This window comes from Neophocaena asiaeorientalis, unplaced genomic scaffold, assembly GCF_003031525.2.
Source record: "Neophocaena asiaeorientalis asiaeorientalis breed wild unplaced genomic scaffold, Neophocaena_asiaeorientalis_V1.1 scaffold365, whole genome shotgun sequence".
NCBI lineage: Eukaryota > Metazoa > Chordata > Mammalia > Artiodactyla > Phocoenidae > Neophocaena > Neophocaena asiaeorientalis.
The window spans coordinates 607,688-631,323 of NW_020172773.1; the positions used below are offsets into that span (position 1 = coordinate 607,688).

At 39.1% G+C, this 23,636-nt stretch overlaps 1 protein-coding gene across 1 annotated transcript in view; it reads right to left on the reverse strand.

Annotated features, from left to right (window-relative positions):
* Nucleotides 1-23,636, reverse strand: part of SPATA16 (spermatogenesis associated 16) — a 221,456-nt gene that overhangs the window by 196,368 nt on the left and 1,452 nt on the right. The gene's annotated exons all lie outside the window — the stretch shown is intronic.

A 23,636-nucleotide genomic window follows, 5' to 3' on the forward strand; every position in this document is an offset into this window, starting at 1 on the left:
GAGCCTGATTCCTCCAGCCCTGTTTTTCTTTCCCAAGATTGCTTTGGCTATCCGGGGTCTTTTGTGTTTCCTTACAAATTGTGAAATTTTTTGTTCTAGTTCTATGAAACATGCCATTGGTAGTTTGATAGGGATTGCACTGAATGTGTAGATTGCTTTGGGTAGTACAGTCATTTTCACAATGTTGATTCTTCCAATCCAAGAACATCGTATATCTCTCCATCTGTTTGTATCATCTTTAAGTTCTTTCATCAGTGTCTTATAGTTTTCTGCATAGAGGTCTTTTGTCTTTTTAGGTAGGTTTATTCCTAGGTAATTTTATTCTTTTTGTTGCAGTGGTGAATGGGAATGTTTGCTTAATTTCTCTTTCACATTTTTAGTCATTAGTGTATAGGAATGCAAGAGATTTCTGTACATTAATTTTGTATCCTGCTACTTTCCCAAATTCATTGATTAGCTCTAGTAGTTTTCTGGTAGCATCTTTGGTATTTTCTACGTATAGTATCATGTCATGTGCAAACAGTGACAGTTTTACTTCTTCTTTTCCGATTTGGATTCCTTTTATTTCTTTTTCTTCTCTGATTGCTGTGGCTAAAACTTTCAAAACTATGTTGAATAATAGTGGTGAGAGTGGGCAACCTTGTTTTGTTCCTGATCTTAGTGAAAATGGTTTCAGTTTTTCACCATTGAGAATGATGTTGGCTGTGGGTTTGTCATATATGGCCTTTATTATGTTGAGATAAGTTCCCTCTATGCCTACTTTCTGGAGAAGTTTTTATCATAAATGGATGTTGAATTTTTATTCTTCAGTTTGTTAATATGGTTTTTCACATTGATTGATTTGCGTATAGTGAAGAATCCTTGCATTCCTGGGATAAACCTCACTTGATCATGGTGTATCATCCTTTTACTGTGCTGTTGGATTCTGTTCGCTAGAATTTTGTTGAGGAATTTTGCATCTGTGTTCTTCAGTGATATTGGTCTGTAGTTTTCTTTCTTTGTGACATCTTTGTCTGGTTTTGGTATCGGTGATGGTGGCCTCATAGAATGAGTTTGGGAGTGTTCCTCCCTCTGCTATATTTTGCAAGAGTTTGAGAAGGATTGGTGTTAGCTTTTCTCTAAATGTTTGATAGAATTCGCCTGTGAAGGCATCTGGTCCTGGGCCTTTTGTTTGTTGGAAGATTTTAAAATTTTTAATCACCAATTTAAAAATTGGTCTGTTTATATTTTCTATTTCTTCCTGGTTCAGTATCAGGAGGTTGTGCTCTTCTAAGAATTTGTCCATTTCCTCATGGTTGTCCACTTTCTTGGTATATAGTTACTTGTAGTAATTTCTCATGGTCCTTTGTATTTCTGCAGTGTTAGTTGTTACTTCTCCTTTTTCATTTCTAATTCTGTTGATTTGAGTCTTCTCCCTTATTTTCTTGATGAGTCTGGCTAGTGGTTTATCAATTTTATCTTCTCAAAGAACCAGCTTTTAGTTTTATTGATCTTAACTACTGTTTCCTTCGTTTCTTTTTCATTTACTTCTGATCTGATCTTTATGATTTCTTTCCTTCTGCTAACTTTGGGCTTTTTTTGTTCTTTCTCTAATTGTTTTAGGCGTAAGGTTAGGTTGTTTATTTGAGATGTTTCTTGTTTCTTGAGGTAGGAGTGTATTGGTATAAACTTCCCTCTTACAACTGCTTTCGCTGCATCCCATAGATTTTGGGTCATCATGTTTTCATTGTCATTTGTTTCTAGATATGTTTTGATATCCTATTTGATTTCTTCAGTGATCTCTTGGTTATTTAATAGTGTATTGTTTAGCCTCCATGTGTTTGTATTTTTTACAGATTTATTCCTGTAATTGATATCTAGTCTCATAGTGTTGTGGTCAGAAAAGATACTTGATACAATTTCAATATTCTTAAATTTAATGAGGCTTGATTTGTGACCCAGGATATGATCCATCCTGAAATGTTCCATGAACACTTAAGAAGAAAGTGTAATCTGCTGTTTTTGGATGGAATGTCCTATAAATATCAATTAAGTCCATCTTGTTTAATGTATCATTTAAAGCTTGTGTTTCCTTATTTATTTTTATTTTGGAAGGTCTGTTATTTGGTGAAAATGGGGTGTTAATGTCCCCTACTATGATTGTGTTACTGTCAGTTTCCCCTTTTATGGCTGTTAGCATTTGCCTTATGTATTAGGTATTCCTTTGTTGGGTGCATAAATATTTACAATTGTTATATCTTCTTCTTGTATCGATCCCATGATCTTTATGTAGTGTCCTTCTTTGTCTCTTCTAATAGTCTTTATTGTAAAGTCTATTTTGTCTGTTATGAGAATTGCTACTCTAGCTTTCTTTTGATTTCCATGTGCATGGAATATCATTTTCCATCCCCTCACTTTCAGTCTCTATGTGTCCTAGGTCTCAAGTGGGTCTCTTATAGACAGCATATATATGCTTCTTGTTTTTGTATCCATTCAGCCAGTCTGTGTCTTTTCGTTGGAGCATTTAATCCATTTACATTTAAGGTAGTTATTGATATGTGTGTTCCTATTACCATTTTCTTAATTGTTTTGGTTTTGTTATTGTAGGTCTTTTTCTTCTTTTGTGTTTTCTGCCTAGAGAAGTTCCTTTAGCATTTGTTGTAAAGCTGGTTTGGTGGTGCTGAATTCTCTTAGCTTTTGCTTGTCTGTAAAGCTTTTGACTTCTCCATTGAATCAGAATGAGATCCTTGCTGGGTAGAGTAAACTTGGTTGTAGGTTTTTCTCTTTCATCACTTCAAATATGTCCTGCCACTCTCTCCTGGCTTGCAGAGTTTCTGCTGAAAGATCAACTGTTAACCTTATGGGGATTCCCTTGTATGTTATTTGTTGTTTTTCCTTTGCTGCTCTTAATATTTCTTCTTTGTATTTAATTTTTGATTGTTTGATTAATATCTGTCTTGGTGTGTTTCTCCTTGGATTTTTCCTGTATGGAACTCTCTGTGCTTCCTGGACTTGAATGACTATTTCCTTTCCCATATTAGGGACGTTTTCAACTATAATCTCTTCACATATTTTCTCAGTCCCTTTCATTTTCTCTTCTTCTTCTGGGACCCCTATAATTCGAATGTTGGTGCATTTAATGTTGTCCCAGAGGTGTCTGAGACTGTCCTCAATTCTTTTCATTCTTTTTTCTTTATTCTCCTCTGCAGTAGTTATTTCCACTGTTTTATCTTCCAGATCACTTATCTGTTCTTCTGCCTCAGTTATTCTGCTATTGATTCCTTCTAGAGAATTTTTAATTTCATTTATTGTGTTGTTCATCATTGTTTGTTTTCTCTTTAGTTCTTCTAGGTCCTTGGTAAACATTTCTTGTATTTTCTCAATTCTATTTCCAAGATTTTGGGTCGTCTGTACTAGCATTACTCTGAATTTTTTTTCAGGTAGACTGCCTACTTCCTCTTCATTTGTTTGGTCTGGTGGGTTTTTGCCTTGCTCCTTCATCTGCTGTGTATTTCTCTGTCTTCTCATTGTGCTTAACTTACTGTGTTTGTGGTCTCCTTTCTGCAGGCTGCAGGTTCGTAGTTCCCGTTGTTTTTGGTGTCTGCCCCCAGTTGGTAAGGTGGGTCCAGTGGGCTGTGTAAACTTCCTGGTGGAGGGGACTGGTGCCTGTGTTCTGGTGGGTAAGGCTGGATCTTGTCTCTGTGGTGGGCAGAGCCATGTCTGGTGGTGTGTTTTGGAGTGTCTGTGACTTTATTATGATTTTAGGAAGCCTCTCTGCTAATGGGTGGGTTTGTGTTCCTGTCTTGCTAGTTGTTTGGCATAGGATGTGCAGCCCTATAGCTTGCTGGTCATTGAGTGGAGCTGGGTCTTAGCATTGAGATGGCAATCTCTGTGAGAGCTTTCTCCATGTGATATAACGTGGAGCTGGGAGGTCTCTGGTGGACCAGTGTCCTGAACTTGGTTCTCCCACCTCAGAGGCTCATGCCTGACACCCGGCTGGAGCACCAAGACTGTCAGCCACCTGGATGGTCTTCCTAAAGCCAGGCTGCCTGCAGCAGCCTGACCAATGGAATATTCAAATTGGAAATGTTGCCTTAGCACTGCATGCTAGAGGTGATCTCCATTGCTCCATTCCAGAAATAGAAAGGATGGGCAACTCCTCTAAGCTGGGGTTTCTGTGAATCTAAAGTGGCTCCTCCACTGTCTCTTTCCTTTTCTGCCAACTGAAGCAGAAGACACTGAGGCTTTAGAATAGGGCAGTACTCCTCAATATTGTCAAGGTCATGAAAAATGAGGAAAGTATGAGAAACTGTCACAGCCAAGAGGAGCCTATGACCTCAGTTATTCTGCTATTGATTCCTTCTAGAGAATTTTTAATTTCATTTATTGTGTTGTTCATCATTGTTTGTTTTCTCTTTAGTTCTTCTAGGTCCTTGGTAAACATTTCTTGTATTTTCTCAATTCTATTTCCAAGATTTTGGGTCGTCTGTACTAGCATTACTCTGAATTTTTTTTCAGGTAGACTGCCTACTTCCTCTTCATTTGTTTGGTCTGGTGGGTTTTTGCCTTGCTCCTTCATCTGCTGTGTATTTCTCTGTCTTCTCATTGTGCTTAACTTACTGTGTTTGTGGTCTCCTTTCTGCAGGCTGCAGGTTCGTAGTTCCCGTTGTTTTTGGTGTCTGCCCCCAGTTGGTAAGGTGGGTCCAGTGGGCTGTGTAAACTTCCTGGTGGAGGGGACTGGTGCCTGTGTTCTGGTGGGTAAGGCTGGATCTTGTCTCTGTGGTGGGCAGAGCCATGTCTGGTGGTGTGTTTTGGAGTGTCTGTGACTTTATTATGATTTTAGGAAGCCTCTCTGCTAATGGGTGGGTTTGTGTTCCTGTCTTGCTAGTTGTTTGGCATAGGATGTGCAGCCCTATAGCTTGCTGGTCATTGAGTGGAGCTGGGTCTTAGCATTGAGATGGCAATCTCTGTGAGAGCTTTCTCCATGTGATATAACGTGGAGCTGGGAGGTCTCTGGTGGACCAGTGTCCTGAACTTGGTTCTCCCACCTCAGAGGCTCATGCCTGACACCCGGCTGGAGCACCAAGACTGTCAGCCACCTGGATGGTCTTCCTAAAGCCAGGCTGCCTGCAGCAGCCTGACCAATGGAATATTCAAATTGGAAATGTTGCCTTAGCACTGCATGCTAGAGGTGATCTCCATTGCTCCATTCCAGAAATAGAAAGGATGGGCAACTCCTCTAAGCTGGGGTTTCTGTGAATCTAAAGTGGCTCCTCCACTGTCTCTTTCCTTTTCTGCCAACTGAAGCAGAAGACACTGAGGCTTTAGAATAGGGCAGTACTCCTCAATATTGTCAAGGTCATGAAAAATGAGGAAAGTATGAGAAACTGTCACAGCCAAGAGGAGCCTATGGAGACATGAAGACTAAATGTAATGCTGTATCCTTGGCTTCCTGTGGCCGCCTGGGCCCTCATCCCTGGCAAGCTGCCCTTCATTCTAAGACTACGTTCTCCCCTGTATTTTTAATTTAGAGTGTTCTTTCAATGAAATGATGTTGTTAGAAGGCAGTACCGTTGACTCTTGAACAACAGAGGCTCCAACTCCTGCGTAGTCAAAAATCCGCATGAAACTTTGCAGTCAGCTGTCCATATCCTCAGTTCCACGTCTGCGGATTCAACCACCCATGGACCTCGCAGTACTGAAGTACTCATTTAGTGAAAAACATTCGCATACAAGTGGACCTGCACAGTTCAAGCCCATGTTGTTAAAGGGTCCACCGCAGTGCCTTTTTTTTTTTTCTCTTTTAAATGACTTTTCTTGGCTAATAAAATATTGGCAACCTATATTGACCCCCATTTAAAAAACATCATACTCATTCATGAAATAAACAATCTGGGAACCACAGCTTTAGATGCTGTCAGATGCCATAGCATCTCATTCTTCCTTCACTGGAACACACACATTTTTCTTCATTGCTTTTTTATTTCTGAACAAGAATCCTCACGAAGGAAGAGAATATGACTGTTTTGGACTGCATTCCCAGAGCCTAATGTACCTAGAACAGGCACATAATAAAAATTTGTTGATTGACATTGCAATACAAAATAAAAATTTCCCAGAGGTTAATATGTATATGATGATACTATAAGTATTAAGATTATATTAAGCATGCAAATGCCACAAGATAAAAGCCTTCAAAAGTTATGCATTTTGAGACAAAAACAGAGCCATTGCTTTTGCTTGTTCCTAAAAATTATACTTATATTTCCAAATCAATGATCTCAAAAGGTATTGATACTCCTCATAAAGATTCCTACATAACAAATTTCTTTTAGAACGCAGTAGTAATAAAAAGACTATCTCTTCCTATGGGTCAGTATTACTTAAAATTAGTAAATGTGAGCTAGCTAAATGAATTCCTTTTCCCTTTTCACCTTGGCTCCTAGTAAGCACAGAATAGGTTTTCTGATTTACTTTGTTTCCTGTTTCCTGTCCTACTTCCTCTGCCCCTTCCCTATTTGAGTCCCTTTTTGACTTGTGTTCCTTTGCTTTTATTTTAGCTATGTTTCTTTGTATAGTAAGCCAGCACATGGGCTTTCTGAAAAGAAACTAAGGTACTAACTGGCTCAATCACTGATGTATTGAGGCTCCAATACATGAATGTTCATGATTACTAGGCTTGTCTTACACTCTTCGCTCTAATACTTGTCTGATTTTCTCACAGTAAGAATAATATCCAGTTTCCCACTGTGCAGTTTACCTGGTAACTGTTTAAATGAATGAATCAAATGTTTAAAAGCCAAATCCCCTCTCGGACATTATACTCTCTACATAACATTTTAAAAAGGAAAGTAATCTTGAGCTAAAGGGGAATTGTAAGTATACAGTTGTGAACATTCAGTAAATGACCATAAAGGAGAGACATATATTTCCTAGCAGGTATATATATTTCCAAGCTGAAATATACAAGGCCAGGTTTCCCTATGAAATGATACTAGAAATATTAGACTTAGGTCTAGTCAAAAGATTTTTTAAAGGGATTAATCTCTAGTTACAAAGAGTACAAGTAAAAGGAATATAAACCTTTCTATTGGCTCATGTTTTAATAAATACAGTATGTGGCTTCATGAGAGTTTTTTTTTTTTTTTCCATTATTACCAAACCCCAGTTTCTGTGAGGTGGGAGTTGAAAGGGGAAGTGAGGATGGAATGAGCTTCTTCCCGTGATGGGCAGGCCACAGAGGTGAGTCATAGGCCCTCCATAGCCGCCTCAGAACATTTCCACTTTATTTGTCTAAATTTATTGAGCTCATATTCAGCTGTTCGTTGTAGGCATCTGTTCATTAGTGTGTGCCCTTTTTATGATTATGCTGTGATTTGGCTATGTTGATTATAAAATATTTTGAATATCACTCATGGTTCTATTTAGGATTTTATTTGAAAAGTGGCTCCACTACTAAGTAGGCAGCATTACGTAGTGGTTATAGTTACCATATGTTTGGAATCACATAGGCCTAAGTTCAGACTCTAACTCTACTGCTTACAGGTAGGGTGATCTTAAGCAAGTTATTTGACTTCCCAGAGCCTTAGTTTCCTTATCTGCAAAATGGGGCTAATGATAATCCTACTTCCTTGGGTGGTTGTGAGAACTGAAAGAGGTGTAGTCGGTAAATAGCTGGCACACACTGACCACTTAATAAATGCTGACTTAAGCACACAAACAACAGAGCAAATCGGAGTTAAGACTGTACCTGTAAGTATTTGAATGGAAGCAATTTCAGGACAATAGAAAACTACTGGTTTTTTTTCTTTTTTTTTTTGGCTGGGAAGTGTTTTTTCCTCTCCTTTGTTTCTTAGAGATGGAGAATGAATAAAGAGAATTTTTCAATCTATCTATGTATCTTTAATCCATCTATAGATTTCAGGTTTTTTTTTTAAGAATAGTAATCCTGGAGGCAGTTGCTACTCAAAGTTCAGCACTGATGTCATGGAATAAAAACAGCCTTTCCATCAAATCACTCCCACCAGTCAGAGGGAATTTCCAAGTTGGGTATCATTATTGACTTAGCCATTATTGACAGTCTTTTTGTTTCTTGTTCTAGAGTAAATATGTAATAGGAGGAGTCACATTATTTTTCTATCTGAAATCAATGGTTTACACCAGACAGTAATTAAAATGTAACACTTTCAACAAAATTTAATACAGAAAAATTCATCCAAAATTAATATGACTGCGTTACCATATGCTACCTGTAAAACACATTATTAGTTGAATATTCCAAGTGAAATCTACATTTAGGTAGCTATTAACTTCTACCACGTTTATTTTTCCTCTAAGGATTTTCTAGGAGAGAACAATGCTAGATTTGATGCATTAGAAATGACATCAAAATCTAAAATGTTACAACCTCAAATAATACACAATTCCTAAAGTGCCAAAGATTTTACAGTCTCTAAATATAAGAGAAATTATGCTTTTATATAATAACCTTACTACTAATAAAGAGCTTTCTGACTTTTATAGACTAGGAATATTTTTTCTAAATGTTACTGCTTAACGAATATCCCATTTCTTGAAAATAAGAGCACGCACTTCATTTTAGAGACATTTACCTCACTCTAGAGACATTTACCTCACTCTGTAAGAAATGGCCAGTCAGGTCAGCATGGGCACTCCTAAAGGATGGTAACTGAGTTCTAATGCAAGTTTATAACCCAACACAAATGAAAGGGAAGTCGTTTTCTCCTACTCTGCAAAGAATTACCAGAATTGTATAGGGGGAAATTCATTTGCCCAAAAGGTACTTTTCAAACTTGTTTTGAATTGAAAACCATTGCACTCCTAGACAAACACACTGGTTTGGTGAGAATAAAGAAAAATACCTCTTCTCGTACACAGCTGATGGGAGTATAACTTGGCAATATTTATTAAAATTTCAAACGTGCAAACTCTTGGATTCTAATTTAAGAAATGTGTCCTGCAGACACGCCTGCATTTGTGCAAAATGACATGCATACAAGGTTATTAATTGCAGCACTATTTCTAAGAGCAAAACACTGGAAACAATCAATGTTCATCAGTGGGGAATAGGTATCTTCCATATAATAGAATATTATGCAATGATAAAGAGGAGGAAATATATGCTGATATAAAACAGCCTCTAAGACTTACTTCTAAGTAAAATCAAGTTGCAGAAAGAATATCATGTACTACCATATTGCTTGTATTTATTAACTTAAAAGATAAACCGTGGTTACCCATTTGGAAATTGGGTGGCTGGAGGATAGGGCTAGAAAGGGGACTTTTCACTGCGTACTATTTTATACCTCTTGAATTTTGAACTATGCAAATATATTACCTATTCCAAAAATAAGTTGAGAAAGTTAAAATATATAATCCAAACACAGTGAGTGGCGCGCCTCCCACTCGTGATAGTCATGCTGTGTAGGGGTGAGCTGATGATTGACCTGAGATTGCACTGCGCATGTACCTGTCATCAGGAGGCACTTAAGTGGAGGTCAGAAACCTACCACAGCCACCTACACCTCTCTCCAGCTTCAGCTAAGCCTTTTGGCGTTCATTTTCATTTTTTCATATTCCTCCTTAGCCTAAATTAACTAGTGGCAGTGGCAGCAACTGTATGATGCCGTAAATGGGCGTCACCACATGTGAGATCCTGTTCTCTGGACACCTCCTCTGACAAGAATTCTGCCTGAATCCATCACTTAGCGGTAGGGACTGTTTTAGAATGCACCCTCAAGTGTTCATGCCAATAACGTGGAGAGAAATATACAATAACTCAATTTTAAAGTATCTTTTTTTTTTTTTTTTTGCGGTACGCGGGCCTCTCACTGCTGTGGCCTCTCCCGCTGCGGAGCACAGGCTCCGGACGCGCAGGCTCAGCGGCCATGGCTCATGGGCCCAGCCGCTCCGCGGCATGTGGGATCTTCCCGGACCGGGGCACGAACCCGTGTCCCCTGCATCGGCAGGCGGACTCCCAACCACTGCGCCACCAGGGAAGCCCTTTAAAGTATCTTTGAGGACAACTCTGTGGGACCCAGAAATGCTGAGCGGGCCCCTGGTGCCAGCAATGGCTTCCCATACTCTACGATGACATGTGTCTCTGGTGCTAGAGATCATAATATTTTACTTACTTCTTTTGCTTAAGTGGATACTTGACTGCTGCTCCCATAACCCATACAAATGGTAGGGCATCTCCTTCATTCCTAATTTGAGATTTGTATCAGGACTGAGCTGTTTTAAACTACTTCCAGTATTTTTTTTTTGGTCCATTGCTGAGTGAAGTTTTAAAGTTAAAAAATGATTAAAATAAAAACAGAAGAAACAACTGGTGTGAGGTTACCAGCTTTCAACGTTCACACCTTAGGAAGGCATCAGAAAGTGTGAATATTGACTGTTTCATTAATTTTCATTTTTCACCATTATGCTTGGTATTTAAAATAATTTATTTGTTGTGTTTAAATCTTACATGCCAGCAAATAATTATCACCCTATCTCAAAGCCAGTGCTCTAGGAAACATCCCAAATAGAGTATACTAAAAGCACAGAGTGCACACACACACACACACACACACACACACACACACACACACAGTATGTTAATAAAGCCACTGAGAATTCTTATTTATCAATATTTTAAATTAATTTTTTAAGCACTCAGGTAAATTAAGGTAACTCTTTTATTAAAAAGGTGTGCTTCTCACTATATGTATTGATATGTTTCCTCCTAAAGCAGTCATAAACTATTATTCAGTAATATTCCAAGTATCAAAAAACGAGAAAAATCCAATACATGTAAATGAACATGCCAAGATATAAAAACAACCTTGCTGATTAACTTCAAAGATGTATTATGAAAGCAATTTATCATTGTAGTAATTCTAATAACCCTAACTGTTTTTTGATTAGTGCTGTACATAGGAAGAAAGGACATGGGAGAGGTATGAGTAACAAAAAGAAGAAAATTATCCTTATACTTTGCTGGGTATGAAAACCCTCTTTTCTCTTCCTTCAGACTAAGGCTTGCTGAGCTTTCTATGACTGAGCACAAGTGGATACACCTGGGCTAGACCACTGACCAGTCAGAATGGAGGGGAGGGATAATTCATACCTGCTGCTCCAAGCATGTTTTAACCCCTCTTTGAATGAGACATTCCCAAAGTCTCATTCCAGCTGTGCTCTGTGGCTTCTCTGTGAAATCTGTCCTTCCTTCCTTTCTGATCTACTCTCAGGGTCATGGTCCCTCCCACTGTAAACAAATCACCCCATACCCTTTATCAAGAGGTTCTTTCTATGTTCTTCAATTTAAGCTGGACCCTCCAAGGAGCCCTTGTCCTCTAAAGCCTCTGTCACATGGAGGTTTTTGTCCTTCCTGTCCCTTAGCACAGTATCACAGAACCGTGTCATCTGGCTATCCTACCCTCTCTACTGTCACCTAACAAACTCCTCATTATTTCCCCACATTTACTAAGAGTTGACACCTGGATTATGGTTCCTCTTTGCTCTTTGTCATAACATCATCCTGAGTGACTTCAGATATCCAGTATCCAGCTGTGGATGACTCATCTAATATCCTGGCCTCTCGCTTTTTTTTTTTTTTTTTTTAATTCCTGAACTCTTCTAATTTAGTAGCCCGATCTCATGAAACTTATAACCTCTCAAATCTTATACTCCAGTACTACTCCTTGACCAAATCTTCTAGCCTTTCAGCTCTTTCCCTCTCTTCTCCTCAAATGCCTTTTCTTTAACTGTCAGACCCTGGGCCACTACATACCCTCTGTTCTGTCCTTTCTTACCCAGCCCAGACCTGGAGTCCACCATGGTAATCATTCTCTCATCATTAATCACAGTAGCTCTGCCCTCTCATCCATTTCATCAAAACCTCAAGTCTGAGTCCATGAAAACTTGTGGATGCTCAGAGACACAATGTAGAAAATCACATAACTTTGCAGTTTGTTCTCACTATAGATTCATGGTCCCTCTTCTTAGGGATCCCTGAATCCTCTGCCTTAATCCTATTTAGGCTTTGTCTAATTTTTCTCTGCTATCTGTCCAATCTTTCTCAAATTCCTCAACTGCTTCTGACTCAATTAAAAAATCAAAAACTTCTCTCAACTTACCCTCAAGTCTTAAAAACTCTTCCTTCCTATTACAGGGGAACAGGTTTCCATGTGTTCAAATCTAACCTTTCCATCTGTTTCCAGACCCCCATCCTTTCACGCTTCCTTGGGGGATCTCACACCTTCAATCATCTTTTGATTACCTTTACTCTCTCTGTCTCTAAGGGCTCTTTCAGTATAATCATGACCAGTGTCCATATCCTTAAAAAAAAAGTAAAAATCAGCCCTTCACTCTATATTCCCTTCGAAATACTGTTCCATTTCTCATCTTCCATTCAAGGTAAATGTTTTAGACACTGTGCCTACTTCTTCCCTTTCCAAATGTCACCATTGCTTCTGGCAGTTAGCTCTATGAGAAAGGCTGTGTCTTAGAAGCACACCCTTGATTACAAGCAATGAAATCAGGCATTAGTTTCAGATGATGGTTTATTCTTTTAACAGAGATTACTGAGATTATATCATATGCTCAACCATATAATGAGTACAAAGACTAATCATGTCACTGAAATTTCAGGGTATAAATTTTGCTGGCTTAATTTTAGTCCACGTTCTAAATACGGTACATATGAACAAGGTTAGTCTAACTTTTCAGATCCAAGATACTTCATCTCCAGGCTTGCTAAGCTCATGTCCACTCCTATTCTTGCTTTGCTAGTTGAGTTTCAGTGATACCCATTAAAATTGTTCTCTTCATAGACCTTTGACAGCCAAAGATTATTTTTCACTCTAAATGCTACCTTTAGAAACTCTGTAACTAGATATTTTCCTAAAGCCTCCCGTCCATGAGGAGTAACTTCTTAGAGGTCTCTCCTAATTAATTTTGTCTCATTATTTCTTAATCTGAGAGGTAGTCTTTTCTTAGCTATTCACGTTTTCCAGGATTCTTTCCTCATCTCTCTTTCTTGTTACACTTCAGGTGGCATCAAGTATGGATGATTCCTCCAAATGTCTATCTTTGGTCATAAACTTTCCTCTGTGCTTCCTACCTACCTGTCTCTAGGCAACAAATGTGCTGCACCAACTGAGCTTGTCACCAGCCTTCACACAAAATACATCCAAAATTGCATTCATCTTCTTCACCTCAGGTTCCTGAGTTGGTGGCGCTTTGATACTTCGAAAACGCTTCTTTGTTTCTCAACTGCCACTAAGTTGTGAACATTTTCCTTTCTCCCTCCCTCCCTCTTTATTTCCTCCCTCCCTCCCTTCCTCCCTTCCTTTCTCCCTCCCTCCCTCTTTATTTCCTCCCTCCCTCCCTTCCTCCCTTCCTTTCTTCCCTCCCTCATTTTGGTTTCTCCTCTTTATACTTACTATTGCTTATCTGGTTCTGTCCTTTACTTTTCTCATCAAGATTGTCATGGTATAACCTGCTAATGGCCTCTAGTCTTTTCCCTCTTAAATCTGCCTCTAAACCAGTGGCTTTCAAATATTTTTGACCAAGATCCATGATAAGAAATACATTTTACATCACAACAGGGACACACACAGAGCTAGATAGACAGCACAATTAATTTATTTCTCTCTCCTCTTCCTAGGTACATTTCTATTTATGGATAGATATAGATATACCTGGGTATATAACAGGATCAAAATTTTCACAGAGTAAAACTTTCCAGTATTTCATGAACTCTGATATTTTCTATTGTATTTCTATTCTATTGATATAAGTTAAACATAATGCTGGTCACAATCCATTAAACTGATTTCATAACCCAGTAATAAGATATAACCCAGAGATTGAGCACTGCTTTTGTTCTCTACATACACTAGAGTGATGTAGCAAAAATAAATAAATATGTAATTGACACCATCATTCCCCACAGTGATGCTTTTGGGAGGCCTCTTGTTATTTACTGAATAATGTCCAAGATCTTGACAAGGTATGCATGGACCCCTGGCAACCTGCTAGCTCTTCTAGGTTTATTTCTCCCTATTCTGCCCTGTACTTTCTTACATAGGAACATTCTATGCATTCCTATTTTACCCTGGAGTTTTCTCTTTCTAGTTCCTTCACACCCTCATCCCCCTGGCTGTTTTCTCCCAAAATCAGCACTTGGATCATAGCAAATAAAATGTCTGCTATAAGAACAGTATAGTTATATTATAGATGTAACTGAAGAAAGGATAAAGATTGAAGATAAAGATTGAAATCTTATACTTCCTTGTAGCTCCTGTAGTAGTAACCAGCATAGTGTTGATAAAGTAGTAACTATTCAATATTTTTTTCACTGATTCTCAAGCAATCCCTCTTCTTCTTCTTCTTTTTTTTTTTTTTCACATCATTACTTCCCTATCCAAGAACCCGCTTATTGCCTTAAATACCAATTCCGATTTCCTCTGCCTGGTTTTTAAGACCATCCAGCATCTGGCTCTATCTCTCCACCTTTATTTCACAATAACGCCTTCCTCTGGCCTGCCCATCTCTTTGCTGTCCTTATTAGGTTTCATGCATCTTTCCTCAAGTTTTCCATCCTGTTAGCAATGTTTATCTCCAATATCATGCTCATTTTCTGTCCCCTCTACCCACCCGCTTTTCCATTCAGTTATTTATTTATTTATTATTATTTTGTGGTACGCGGGCCTCTCACTGTTGTGGCCTCTCCCGTTGCGGAGCACAGGCTTCGGACGCACAGGCTCAGTGGCCATGGCTCACGGGCCCAGCCGCTCCGTGGCATGTGGGATCTTCCTGGACCGGGGCACGAACCCGTGTCCCCTGCATCGGCAGGCGGACTCTCAACCACTGCGCCACCAGGGAAGCCCCCAGTTATTTATTTTTGAGGTTCATTCAAACCTTTAAATTCACCACAAATCCTCTCAGCATTTCTGTATTTTATGCATTTTTATCTTTAATAGAGAATAATAATAGTTCCCAACTCACTGGGTTACTGTGAGAATTAGAGGTGTTAGTATAGATAAAGTGCCTGCCACCGAGTTCATGCTCATAAATGTGTATCACAAACTCCATCAAACATTCCTATCCTAAAGCTTTGCTCTACACGGCCATTGCACATCACTGAACACTTGATAGATTTCTAATTTCCTTACAGTTATAGAACTTCTCTCTAAAGCTTGAATCTAAGTTCCTTGAGAACCAAATCCCTGTCGTATAATGCGATCTTACCCCAACATCACCCAACAAGTTGACAGAAAGTAGTGAGAAAGTTGTCACTTAATAATTTGTGGTTGATTTCTTAGCAAAACGTATCCCACAAAGTCAATGATTAATTACTCATAGATTAGCAGCATAATTTGAATCATCATCATCATATCCCAAAGCAAGTACTCCAGAAGTTATTTCTGGATATAAAATATATTTTGGTGGCGGCCTTCAAGTATATATGAAGCCAGTGTTCTCAGTACTCATAACAATTCATTCAAAATAATGAAACCATACTGAGACAGTGTAATGAAAATTTGGTTCCCCTTTTTTATTACACCCTGCCTGTCTACATCCTGTTCTCTGATAGAAACAGAATCATCTCTCAGGTGGAAAGAAAGTCTTCTCTATTTTAGTGAATGTCAAATGAGGCAACCGAAGTGTTAAAACTAGATGATTAAATAAAAGTTTCCCCCTAACTTTCTTCTAGATCATCTGAATCAAAAGAGTAACCACAACCTTACTCTGTTCTACATTACTGTGAACAAATTTAAGTGGACCTCATCTGCTCATTACATGCAGAGTCTGTTTGAACATCACCCTGTGTTGTGTATGAAAGCTGGAAAGGGGGAGGGGAAAGAGAGAGAGGATTGCTGTTTTAAACTTTATCTGGCTTTGGAAGCCTTGCAAGAAATTTAGAACGTTGGATAGTGGAAGAAATGTTGGGCAACATTATCCAATATTTGGATACGAGTCGTCTTTTTTTTTTAATGTGTGTGAACCTCCACATGGAATCATCAAATTGAATTACAGTTTAGGGTTGTGTAAGACTTCAGTGAGTGAGTTGGTTGAGTTTTGATTCACAACAATGTAAACAGAGTTAACAGCATTTAAAAATACCCTAAGGTTGGGCTTCCCTGGTGGCGCAGTGGTTGAGAGTCCGCCGGCCGGTGCAGGGCACACGGGTTCATGTCCTGGTCCGAGAAGATCCCACATGCCGCGGAGCAGCTGGGCCCGTGAGCCATGGCCGCTGAGCCTGCGCGTCCGGAGCCTGTGCTCCGCAACGGGAGAGGCCACAACAGTGAGAGGCCAGCGTACCGCAAAAAAAAAAAAAAAAAAAAAAAATACCCTAAGGTTAACTGCCGTTTGAATCCAACCCCTAACTATGACCCGTAAACTATGAAAATGAACCTGCTCACTGAAAAGATCTTGCTCGGCTTCCTGTAGATTAGTAACTCATTTTTTGTGAGGTCATCTAACGAAATGAATTTAGAGACACATGCTAACTAACCACTGACCGGTGTTTAGTATCAACCTATTTATTAGTGTTAATAGAAAAGTAGTTATTGAGTTAATTTGCTTTTTAAGTGAATATGAGAAGATTGTTTTAAATGTAAATTTCCAAAGAGTACGTTTTCACGACAGTGATATTCACATTTTTCTTGATGCTTTGTAATAGCTTTAGAATGTTTAGATATTACTTCTCTTAATTCCCTTCAAAAAAGCACACATGGGTTAACATCTATTGTAGGTAATTTTTAAGGAGAAGGATCTTCTGTGTGAGCAGTTCTCAACTGTTTTTAGCTGCTCTAGGAACTTCAAAATACCAGAACCCCAAGCATGGTCATTGCCTGAACCTTAGACAATTGTATAAGACTTTCTGAGGGTGGGTTTGGGCACCCCTGTGTGTGTGTGTGTGTGTGTGTGTGTGTGTGTGTATGTTTAATAGCTCCCCTAGGTGACTGTAATTATGTCAAGAATCTAAAGACCTAAAGAGACATTTCTCCAAAGAAGATATACAGATTGCCTACAGACACATGAAAGAATGCTCAACGTCATTAATCATTAGAGAAATGCAAATCAGAACTACCATGAGATATCATCTCACACTGGTCAGAATGGCCATCATCAAAAAATCTACAAACAATAAATACTGGAGAGGGTGTGGAGAAAAGGAACCCTCTTGCACTGTTGGTGGGAATGTAAATTGATACAGCCACTATGGAGAACAGTATGGAGGTTCCTTAAAAAACTAAAAATAGAACTACCATATGACCCTGCAATCCCATTACTGGGCATATACCCTGAGAAAGCCATAATTCAAAAAGAGTCATGTACCAAATGTTCATTGCAGCTCTATTTACGATAGTCAGGACATGGAAGTAACCTAAGTGTCCATCGACAGATGAATGGATAAAGAAGATGTGGCACATATATACAATGGAATATTACTCAGCCACAAAAAGAAACGAAATTGAGTTATTTGTAGTGAGGTGGATGGACCTAGAGTCTGTCATACAGAGAAAGTCAGAAAGAGAAAAACAAATACTGTATGCTAACCCATATACATGGAATCTTAAAAAAAATAAAAAAGTTCATGCAGAACCTCGGGGCAAGACGGGAATAAAGATGCAGACCTACTAGAGAATGGACTTGAGCATACGGGGAGGGGCAAGGGTAAACTGGGACAAAGTGAGAGAGAGGCATGGACATATATACACTACCAAATGTAAAATAGATAGCTAGTGGGAAACAGCCGCATAGCACAGGGAGATCAGCTCGGTGCTTTGTGACCACCTAGAGGGGTGGGATTTTGCGGGGGAGGAGACGCAAGAGGGAGGGGATATGGGGACATATGTATAACTGATTCACTTTGTTATAAAGCAGAAACTGACACACTATTGTAAAGCAATTATACTCCAATAAAGATGTTAAAACAAAACAAAAAAAACAATGAAACACAATGACAACTTGAACATGGATTTAGAGTTCCTCATGTTTCCCAACAAGCAGTCCTTTGTGAAAGCACCTTGTGGTTGGCCATTAGTTCTTACCCTTCCTGCTTAACAGTGTTCTAAGAGGTTCAGAAAGTTGCTCAAAGTCACACAGCAATTAGGTACCAGAAGCAGTATCCAATACAGATAATCTGACTCCAAATTCAGTGCTCTGTCCATCAGAGCTCTGGATCATTGTGGCCACCTAGGGTTAAGTGAGCTAGATACATCGAAGTGCTTACTGCTAATTCGCCAGATGGGCAATGGCAGGTGTTTACAAACCTACCAGTGGTGTGGCATAAATCTCTGCTATTCAGAGTGGTCCCTGGACCAGCGGCTCCCAATGGACGTCATTTGGGAGCTTATTTGAAATGAGGCATCTGGATGCTCTACCACAGACCACATGCATTTTTAACAATATTCCTATACAACTTTTATAAACTTTAAAGTATGAAAAGCAAGAGTGTAAAGAATTCCAGATGTGAAACCAGGGCACCTGAATTTGACCTCAGCCCTGCCACAAACTAGCTGGGGCACTTTAAGTTTTTTTAACTTCTTAGAGCATCAGTTTTTTGTTTTTGTTTTTTTATCTGTGAAATGGGAATGATAATATCTGTCTTGGAGGGTTGTTTTGATGATTATCTAAATAAATGGGCCTGGACCCCCAGCAGGAGTTTAAGAAATGCATACTGAATCTCTATGCAAATCCACAGATGTGTAAAAAGACAGCTCAGGCATTCAGCGAATTTGGTGAACTCTTGATTTCCTGATTATGTTGGACTAGGAACTATCTGTGTTAGAATCCATTTAAATTAAGCTTTCTGGGATGTCCATATTTTCATGCCCTAGAGATTTGCTACAGAATTATTCTCAGCAGAGCAATTATAGGTGAGGCTGCCCTATAATGAGAGATCTTTGCTACTTCATTAAATAAACCCCCTTGCATGGGCTCCAAAATGGACCTGCCTCATACCAAATTCCATTACACTGGAAGTAATCGCATAAGAAGGCCCTGGTGCGGGTTCAGTGGTCCTGGATACCTAATGTTTACCATAAAGGGAATGTGTTCTAGAACAGTGGTTCCCAAAAGCTGGTTCTCAGACCAATACTTTACTGATCCAAGGGGCAATGAAAAAAAAAAGACAATTTAGTCAACTTTTCATAAAGTTGAATTATAATCTATTTTAAAAATATCCTTCATTCTGAGCGTATGCCCTTTTTTGAGAGTATGCCCTTTCTATTTTCTATCTTTTTGGTGTTCAGCTGCTCCATATTTTAATTAAATAATGATGATAATAGATGGTAATTTTTGTAATGTTCTTGTACAATACAAATACAAGGTCAATCCTCTCCCCCCTCCAACTTTTAACAAGAGTTTTAAGGTCCTTGAAATCCCCCAATTCTGAACAATTGTTATAGAAAAAATTGCTTAAAAGGAAATTCTTTCCTATGAAATTAGCAAGGGGCAGAGAGCATTTTACATTGGGGACCAAACTGCACAGTTTTAATTGGAGGGCAAATTTGTCTACTGTCAGCATCTCACAGAGTGTAAAACTCCTGTGTGTACCAGGACCATTTGGGATCTGTTAAAATGCAGATCCTGATTCTGCAGGTCTGGCACAGTCCAAAGTTCTGTAATTCCAACAAACTCTCACTTCGAGTAGCAAAGGCATAGCGGTTAAGGTGGTGAGCTCTGAACCAGATCACCTTGGTTCAACTACTCCTGTTACTACCACTGCTAGCTGTTGATCCTTGAGCAAGTTACTTAACCTACCCATCCCTTAGTTTTCTCATTAGCAACAGAAGAATAATAGTCCCATCTCACGTTTTTATTGTGAAAGTGAAATGGAACATTGAACGTAAATATTCCCAGAATGTAAAATACAGCACCTGACACATAGAAAGAGCTCCATAAATGTGAGTTATTACTCTAACTTCACAGATCAGTGACTGGAGCGCCAAGATATTAAAAAAGAAAAATATTAGCACCTCAAGGTGGAACCCTCAAGGGGTTCCTACATGATGAAATTGGAAGAATTGAAAGTTCCATTTGGTGAGGGATAAGTTGTGGTCTGACTTCTTTGGCTGGTTCAGTGGGATTGTTTGAAGCTGTGAATCTTAAAGGGTGGGTATAGATCTGTTCTGATTCAAAAGGTGGAAGCCTCTCCATTACTGAGATCCTATAAGTAAGGTTGAAATTATGGTATGGTTTAGGTTGTGTGCCACAAAATTATTAGAGCCTTTGCTAACTTATAAATGACAAGAAAAATACCATTAGTACATTCCCAGACTTTAAGTTTTCCTATGTCTTTATTAATAATTATTCTTTTCCCCATGAAAGTACAGCTAGAATGTTTATTAATTAATCTCTTCTTACTTTTTGTTGACAGCCAAGCAATTTATTGGAAATAGTGTATATTGCCTAATATGCCTCATTGGCCCATGAGGCCAATGTCTTACATTTATTTATTTATTTTTTATAGAATCCCTACTATTTTAATAGGGGGTGAATTTATATAGTTCTTTAAAAATTATAGGTAATAGCATCTAGGCATAAAACTGTGATTTAATATGAATTTATGGTTTTTATTTTCAATTTGTACCTTTTGCCCATCTGGTATGATTTCTGCTGTGATTTCAAACACAAGAGCAAGTGATGACTGATTTTTAAAAATTAATTAATTTATTTTGGCTGCATTGGGTCTTCATTGCTGCACGCGGGCTTTCTCTAGTTGCAGCGAGCGGGGGTTACTCTTCGTTGTGGTGCGTGGGCTTCTCATTGTGTTGGCTTCTCTTGTTGCGGAGCATGGGCTCTAGGCACGTGGGCTCAGTAGTTGTGGCTCGTGGGCTCTAGAGCGCAGGCTCAGTAGTTGTGGCACACAGGCTTACTTGCTCCACGGCATGTGGGATCTTCCCGGACCAGGGCTCGAACCCGTGTCCTCTGCACTGGCAGGCGGATTCTTAACCACTGCGTCACCAGGGAAGTCTGATGACTGATTTTAACAAAGATTGATGAGTTAGTCACAGAGCTAAGGACTAATCTAACCTACTTAACTGGTTCAACTTTATATAGTAAAAAGGAAGCACAGAAAGATAAATTATTTCATTAAGCACATTTAAGTAAATGCCTCCCATGTTCTAAAATCCTAAAAGATTAAAGTTGACTGCTTTTTGGAAGCTAAACTGTTATCTTCTGGATCACTGCATATCATTTTTATCTTTTTCATTTATAAAATATCAGAAATTTACCTGTCTAGTTTGTGACCATGTTATAGAAACAAAAGGAGTTAATACTTTGTCAAGAGCACAGGGAAACTAATGTTTAAGCAGAACATTCTAATGCGTTGATTAGATAAGTTGGAAATTATTGTGTCTATTAATAAATATTCACAAATTTCTAGGGCCTTTCCCCAGTTTTTACTTTCTGTTTCTTTTTTTGTGGTCTTACCTTTAACCACAACCAGTCTTCTGTATATTTCTACAGCTGACTCTGTACCTCTCAGTTGCCAAGCATTTTATATGCCTCACAATGCCTCTCATGTAATAATCACTTCATGGGAGAGTTGCTAGCTATCCTTCAATAGCCATACCCATCCTCCCCTTCTTCTTCAGTAATAGGAATAAGAAAAATACGATTAGCACATTCCCAGACCTTTAAGTTTTCCTATAGGTCTTTATTAATAATTATTCCTTTCCCCATGAAAGTACAGCTAGAATGTTAGTGACCATGAATGTTAGGGCCATCGGGAATAAAGACCATAATTTTCAGCCTCCCTTGTAGCTTTGTGCAGTCACATGACCAAATTCGGGTCAATGAAAAAAAAATGGAAATGGTGTGTGCAACTTCCCATCAAGTGTGCTTGGAAGGACGCAGGGTGACTCTTTCCTTCCTTTTGCCCTCTTAATGGCTGGTTAGAAGGTGGGCGTGATGACACCAACAGGAGCTGGCATTTTGGATTAAGAGGTCACAGTCACATGTTAAGGAACAAAATAGAATCTGGTACCTGATGGTCATACCATACCGGCGCTTGACTACCTAACATTTATATGAAAACAAACAAACAAACAAAAACTTCTCTCTTGCTTTAGACACAGGTATTTTGGGTTTCTGTCACTTGTAGCCAAATCTAATCCTAACTTCACACACTGAAATATTCATAGTTGCATTTATCTTTCAGGTGTGATCCTTATCATTATGCCTTGGTCTCTGTCATCCATCCTATCTTACTCAGTCATGTTAGGACCTAAGGAAAAGCAAGAGATGCATGAAGTAATACCTGAGAACACTTAATACTGAAGAAGTTAAATTCAAGAGAAGTTAAATTCAGGAGAGGAAAGAGTTAAAGAGGTTAAAAATCTTTTCTATTCCCAGTAACTTTGGTTTATTAAGAGACATTCTAGGTAAGATTTAAAAAGTTAAACAAAAGCTAGGCCAGATGTCTAAGCTAAGTTTTGGTCTCAAACTAATTACTTTTGTTAATTACCAGTAATTTGTGTCAGCATCCAACACTTTCCTAAAAACCCTTGAGGGAGGGGGAGGAGGCAGGGAGAGGGAGAGAGAGGGAGAGAGGGAGGGAGAGAGGGAGAGAGGGAGGGAGAGAGAGAGGATGTGCACAGCAGAGTCAGAACACAAGCATCTTCCAGTACAGTTGTAGTACAAATCTTGGGGTCATTAAAACCTGATTCCAATTTTACACTTCTGAACACTAGGTTTTATGGGAAAAACGGATATTTTCTTCCAGATACTGCAAATATCTTTTACTTCTACATAGGCTTAACTTGAATTTTATGTTCTTTCTTATTTTATGCCTTTTTTTTCCCATTGCCAAAATGATTCTTTTCCTTTATCTACAAAATTACACCTTTAGGGCTTCCCTGGTGGCGCAGTGGTTGAGAGTCCGCCTGCTGATGCAGGGGACACGGGTTTGTGCCCCAGTCCGGGAGGATCCCACATGCCGCGGAGCGGCTGGGCCTGTGAGCCATGGCCGCTGAGCCTGCGCGTCCGGAGCCTGTGCTCCGCAACGGGAGAGGCCACAGCAGTGAGAGGCCCGCGTACCGCAAAAAAAAAAAAATTACACCTTCAGCCCTGCATACCCGCCCCACCCACCGCCACCAAATTTCAGCTGAAAATAGCCCTAGCAGAAGTGCCCACGGTTCTTCCTGGAGTCTTTACTTAGCTTCCTTTTCCCAGTCAGTGGCTTCTGGTCATTAGCTCAAAGAACAGCAGAGGGTTCTCAGTGGTTTGTGGATAACTTAATTTGGGGGCACTTTTTACATAGTTCAGAAGTTTACATAGTGCATCACTCTTTGGCTCTTTGTGTAAATGACCCTTTATAAGGACATATATTTATAGATGCACTGTCTTACCACTTCATGTCTCTTTGGGCCTCCTTTTTTGTGCCTAGAATTTCTTTTTAAATATTTAGTGGCACCATTGTCTACTATTGTCCATTAATAATTCATTGTAGATGTAGTCATTTTTAACCTGCGAGTAACAGTGTAAATAAGACATTTTAAATATCCATCACAAACATCTCACATCTGACTCCTGCCCATGCCCCAGGTTCCATGGTGGATCAGTCACTCCTTTATGCCATCTCTATTTAACTGTTTACTGCTTTCTCTCCCTCACCAATTGTTAGAGGGAGG